The sequence below is a fragment of the Eschrichtius robustus genome, chromosome X, assembly GCF_028021215.1.
Source record: "Eschrichtius robustus isolate mEscRob2 chromosome X, mEscRob2.pri, whole genome shotgun sequence".
NCBI lineage: Eukaryota > Metazoa > Chordata > Mammalia > Artiodactyla > Eschrichtiidae > Eschrichtius > Eschrichtius robustus.
The window spans coordinates 40198378-40204643 of record NC_090845.1 but is presented as its reverse complement, the minus strand read 5'-3'; the positions used below and the strand labels follow the sequence as shown (position 1 = coordinate 40204643).

Sequence of the window (6266 nt, the reverse complement as noted above, 5' to 3'; positions counted from 1 at the left end):
GAATTCTATACAGTACAACTTTTGAAAACCTGCAAATGGCAGGGATCAGAAGCTAAATAGGGGAAAAAGAGTTTGACTTTTTCAAACTCTGTATTATAATATGCCATCAATTAAACTATTTGTCGTATGGGACTTTTTTAGGCTTCCTTTTAAAACCATTTTAGTTTAAATTAATAGGCCTGCAACTTTTTTCTAATGACAATAAAATTTTATAATTTAGTTACTTCTAAAAGAAGTCTCTGTACTGCAATATTTTGTCTTCTAAACTAAAAGAATATAAATCTGTTTGTAGCAAAAGTCATGACCTAAAACTTCCAATTTCTTACTTGCTTACTTTACATTGAAACTTTGCAGTTTAAAATTTAACAATCTTACGAATTTAGGATTTAAGAAAAAGCAATGCCCAAAAGTAAAATATTTAAAAGGAAATAAAATAAGAAGGTAAACATGACTACTGGCTACTTTCTAAATTATTACTTATTATCAAGCAAAACGTCTTTCAAAATTGTACACTGAGGTTTATCGTTTTGGGGGGAGGGAGGGAGGGGTTCTGTTTAAAAATAATTCTTGTTATTGCTATTTTAGACTATTTATTCCTACTTAAAATAAAGCCCAAAAGAGAATTTGAAGTGATCCAAAAATTTTCCTAAGAGGGACAAAACTGGGAGGTCAGTGGGGCAGTTGGAAAAGAACGCAGAATCTCCCCAGATGTATAGACGCAACTCTAAGAACCACAAGCCTTGATGAGAACTTGGCTCTTTTAGGCATATGGTTAAAAGCCGAATGCTGCATTTTTGCCTGTACATAATTAAAAGGTTGAAAGAAATTAGAACCTGCCTACAGCTCCATTCGTTACAAATTACCTGCACTGATCGCATATCTGCAGCTGAGCTAAGCATCAAGCAAGTAGGAGTGTGGTGTGCACCTCAGAGCCCGCACTGCTCCGGGAAGCGTGTTCAAGCGTAGAATGTAAGTTCGGGGATCTGCCGCCCCTGCACCCCGGTGCTGTTGACGGTGACTTTGCCACACTGAACTTCCGTCATGCCTTCCAGTCCAAAGTAGCTGAGCTCATTGCCGTCCAGGATCACGCAGGCCGTGTAGAAGGTGTCCTGCTTAGTCTGCACTGGGTACTCAAACCACACGGGGAAGGTGTTGCTGGAGCCGTCTGAGAAGTACTTGCTCAAGTTCTGCCCCAGGACGACGCCCTGCCGCTTGAGTTCGGTCTTGGCGCTGTACTCGGCCGAGCCGCAGCTGGAGCCGTGCAGCCCAAAGCCCGCGATGAACACCCTCTTGTCGACGGCGAACTGGATGCTGTCGCAGCGGCCCCGGTAGCGCCACTGGTTGCTCCGGTAGGCGCACAACTGGAAACGGTGGCAGCGCTGGGGGACGAGGCCCTTGCGGGCTTTGCAGCTCGGGCTTCTTGGCCGCGGTGTACCAGAGGAAGATGTCGTTGGTCTCGTTCAGAGTTAAGACTCCGGACTGCACGGCACCGTTTGCAAAATCGTCCAGGGCCATGGTCGGGATGCGGATCAAGTAAAGCGCCTTCCCGAGGACTCCGCGCTTGTTTTCAATGCTCAAAGCCAGATCTTGTTGCTGGCATTCCACTTCAGCCCAGCTGAGAGCTGCCTCGAAAACCACAATTTCTTTGGCATTCAGTTTCCCTGCGGAGGATATTTTCTAGTGTCTGGAAGTCAATATCACAGAACCCCTCAGACTTGAGAGCGAGCTCGGCCTGCGCGTCGATCACCTCCCAGCACCGCTGGGTCAGGCCCGGCTCCTCAAACAGGCAGCTCTGGGACAGGAGGACACAGGCGTTCTTGGCGCTCATGCTGGTCTCCAGGAGGTTGACGCAGGCCCGGGCGAGGTGAGGGACGATGTACTTTTTGGCAGCATAAAGAGTGGCCAAGACTGTGACAGCAGCCAAGTCCATTTCATCACAATAGATGTATTTCAGCATAGCGAGAAAAGCAGCAGGGTCGACATCTGGTATACGGATCTCACCTTTGTCTTCGGCAAGTTCTCCGTAAAACATTGCATGGAACACCGAGCTCCCAACAGCTAAAACATATTTGTGTCCTGGCAACTGCTGAGTCCCACCTAGTGGCCCAACCACAAAATGTACATCTGCCATCAAATCATTATTGAACATCACCACATTTCTCTCTCTAATGGTGGGATAAAGACCCTGCCAATTCGGGGCTGGAATAAGGTTGTGGTTACTGAGATTCTGCTGGTGGTACTGATGGACAGTGGTGCTGCTGGAGTTGGCTGGTTTTCTTCGGCGGAATATATCAGCAGGCGTCTTCTTCTTTTTAGTCTTCAAGGTAATTATTTCATAACAAACTGGAGGCAACTTGCTGCTGCTGCTGCTACTGCTGGGATTTTTTTCCTTCGAGCTTTTCTTGGACCTGTTCTTCACCGTCTCGCTCGCGGTCCTTGTCGCCTCAGGCAGCGCCCGCCGTCTGCGCTGCTTACAGCTTGCTGCTTCGGCCCGGTGCCCGCTCCTCAGGCCCCGTCCCGGGCACTCTGGGATCCAGCGTCCGGCGGGCTCGGCGGGCACCCGCACGCTGCATTCCTTTTTTTTTTTTAAAGATTTTTTTTTTGATGTCGACCATTTGTTTAAAGTCTTTACTTGTTACAATATTGCTTCTGTTTTATGTTTTGGTTAATTGGCCACAAGGCATGTGGGATCTTAGCTCCCCAGCCAGGGATCGAACCCACACCCCCTGCATTGGAAGGTGAAGTCTTAACCACTGGACCTCCAGGGAAGTCCCATGAATTGCATTCTTAAAATTACGTATTCTAATTGGCTGTTGCTGATGTATTAGAATATTGTTGATGTTTAAATTTTATTTTTGTCCACTAAACTTGTTGCAATTTCTTAATAGTTCTAATAGCTTTTTGATTCTCTTGAATTTTCTATGTAAGCAATTATACTTTCTGAAAATAATGACAATTTAACTTCCTCCTTTTGATTCTTAAAACCGTATTACTCTTCCTTGTCTGCTGCATTGCTTACAACCTCTAATACCACGTTAACTCCAGTGGAAACAGACAGTCTTATCTTGTTAAAGGAACACATATATCGCTAGTTAGTATGATATTCGCTGTAGTTGTCTGAACTTGCGTTCAGAGATTGCCTTTCTTCCAGATTACTCATTGTGAATGGCCTTCAAGATGGATAGTCAGAAGCTCTAATCAGCAGCAAAACTGTCCCTGGAGCGCTGCTCTGGGAAACAGAGGCAGTTAAGTGACTTCCTAGAGGAGTGTCCTAGCCAGTCTCTGGCAGAGGCAGTGTGGAGTCATTCTTTGACTGTGCTTGCCTCAATCTCCTACATCTGAAATGCATTCTTTACTCATTTGCCCCATTTTTGCATTGTTTTGAAATTTTAACTTAGTGCATTTACTTTTTTCTTTCCAAGTAGATTATAAGATCCTTGAGGATAAGGGCTAAACAGTGCCTTTCTTTCATCTCATATAAACTCTTTAGAATATAAGTTCTATGAGGGAAGAGACTTTGCTGGTGTTGTTGCTACTGTTTCCAGTGGCTAGCACAGTGCCGAGCACTGTAAGCACTAAATATTTTTCAATAAATGAGTCAACCTCACATTCCTTCAACCCCCGCAGGCTTCAGTCCATGTTTGGCAATTTGCTGTGTGTACCGAATGCATTCAAAAATAGTGGTGGAATGAATGAGCCCTTCCAGGCCCTAGTCTTCCATTTTCATTCCACCATTCTTTCACCTGGACATCTCCATTTCTAAACAGTTTAAGCAAAGCTTGATGTTGATGTATTTGTCAATGCCAGAAAAAAAATGTTTGACAAGTGTGCAATCTAACTTCATGAATTTCAAAACAGATGACACCCATTTTGATAAATGCATATGATTCTGCAGCTGATGAAAAAGAAAAATGAAAATGGGGCCAAATTACAGTTTGGCACCCAAGACAATAATCAATCTTTCATCACGCTAATGGTCTGTCATGAGACCGTAAAACCACATGAAGACAGGAAACAGGAAAGTCCTCACACCAGCTTTCCAAGGGAGTCAACATAATTTGGTTAACAAGACACACTTATCTGTGAATGAAATACAGCTAAGTGTGAACCTGGCAGTTCAATGATAAAATATGTCAAAGCTTTCCAGAAATGATTACCACCATAGCATTGAATAAGGTTACCATGGGCAGAACAGACCAATTGGTAGAGTTAGGTCTATTTTTAAATGTCAGACAACATCTTGCTACTCTTAACAGCACTGCTCTATGCCCCTTAACTGGGGATACTAACTACCTACACGTTTCTCACTCCCACCATAACGGTCTACCCACGTTTGTTTTTTAAATCACATAGCTGGGGAGACATACACAGAAATCTGATAATCAAGTCCTGGTCCTGCCTTCTAAGGGGTGGCAGTAACATAGGGTGGTAAAGGAGAGATCTCTTGTTGCCACGCCCTCATTTGCCACTGCCACGTTCAAGCTCTTTTCCTGCCCTTCAAGTGCTCTCTTTCAGCTGCATGAACTCAGTTACCTGTTCACCTGTCCCTTTATTTGAAGACAGAAAATCTTCTCCCTGATGCCATTACAGCCTTCATGAACAGTTGTATGTTCTGAATCTGTAAGGTCACTCATCATCCTCCCATGATCCCTTTACTGACTTTAGCTGTCATCCTCCCTCCCTAAACATACTTGCATGGACATGTAAGTGATATCATACAGTATTTGTCTTTCTCTGTCTGACTTATTTCATCAAGCATAATATTTTCTAAATCCATCCACGTTGCTGCAAATGACAGAACTTCATTCTTTTTTATGGATGAGTAATATTCCATTGTGTGTATGTGTGTGTGTGTGTATATATATATATGTATATATGTATATATACATGTATATATGTATGTATATATATATATATATACATATATATATATAAAATATCTTTATCCATTCATCCTGAATTCTTTCCAAAGTGCTTTTCCATAAAAATCTTATTGAATCCCTGAAAAGCCCTGTAGGATAAACCTGGCATATTATTACCATCTTATAGATGAAGAAACTGAGGCATGGAAAGGGTCAAGAGCCTTCAGTGAGATATCACTCTAGCAACAGAGCATGGAAGTCACTTCACCCAGCCACTGTATGAAGCTCCTCCTGGATAAAAGGATGAAATTTAGATCTGAAACTTAGGCACAGAAATACTCTATAAATCAACAATAGGCTGGCATCTTTCAGAATATAAATTCAAGACAGTGACTCTTCGAAGATGAAGATAGCTTTAATAAGGAAAGTAGAGATAGGAAGCACAAAAAGAAAAAAAAACCTGCCAAAAATGATCTTCCGTGAATGCTAGATCTGAGGTTGTGCAAATATATTAAGGCTGTTTAACATTGGTCATTGACAATTTCCTTTAGCTTTCATGATTGGTGGAAATAAATATATGCTCTCGCTAAAGCTCAAGCCTCCAAGGAAATACCTAGTGCTGGTAAACAAGTTCTGTAACGTCATGTGCTCTCTGAAAAGCAATGACTCTCAAACTTTAGAACATTCCAAGAGCCAAGTTAAGGAAATGGCAACTTATTTAGTGACTTTAATAAAACATGAAGAGGCCTGAAGCAAGCAAATATAATATGGTGGGAAGTTTTCACTAGATAACACCTATTTGCAGTTGTCATCTGATCTGTGTAGAACTGACAATACCACCAGATTTGTCATTGATTTGGTTGGGTGGGCTATTCCTCCATTTGGAGACACTGGAATACTTATAAGTTAGTTTTCTTCCCGAGTATTTACCACAGATAATGTTTACTCTGCCTTTACTTATTAGGGTCTATCTGAAAGAATCTCAAAGCCATTATTCAATGATGCCGTTTTATATATGTCTGTAGATGCACAGGAATGTCTGGTCATCTATTTGGTACATTTGTAGAATGCTTATTGTGTGCAGACACTGCTTCCGGCATTTGATTTGAAACACAAGAACTATTTTACTCCATTGTAAAAATGAAATGGCTTAGCACATGGAGTGTTAAAAAAAATGTGAACTAAATATTGGGTGAAGAATTAGCTGGAAGGAGAATGTGATAATCCAAGTTGGAATAGACCAAAATCAACCATGTACCAAAAATAAAAAACAACCTCTGCTTTTCTTAAACAGCAGGCACTCCTAATTTATATTCCAGCTAACAATTGCTTTTCCAATAATAAAGCATCTGTTACCTAACTCTTTGTTTCCTTGTTTACCCACCTCCCCCTTCTCCAGCACTG

At 42.0% G+C, this 6266-nt stretch overlaps 1 pseudogene; it reads right to left on the bottom strand.

Moving 5' to 3' along the window:
• Window positions 1-956: 956 nt before the first annotated feature.
• Window positions 957-4637, bottom strand: LOC137756295 (BTB/POZ domain-containing protein 3 pseudogene; annotated as a pseudogene).
• Between the last annotated feature and the right edge of the window lie 1629 nt (window positions 4638-6266).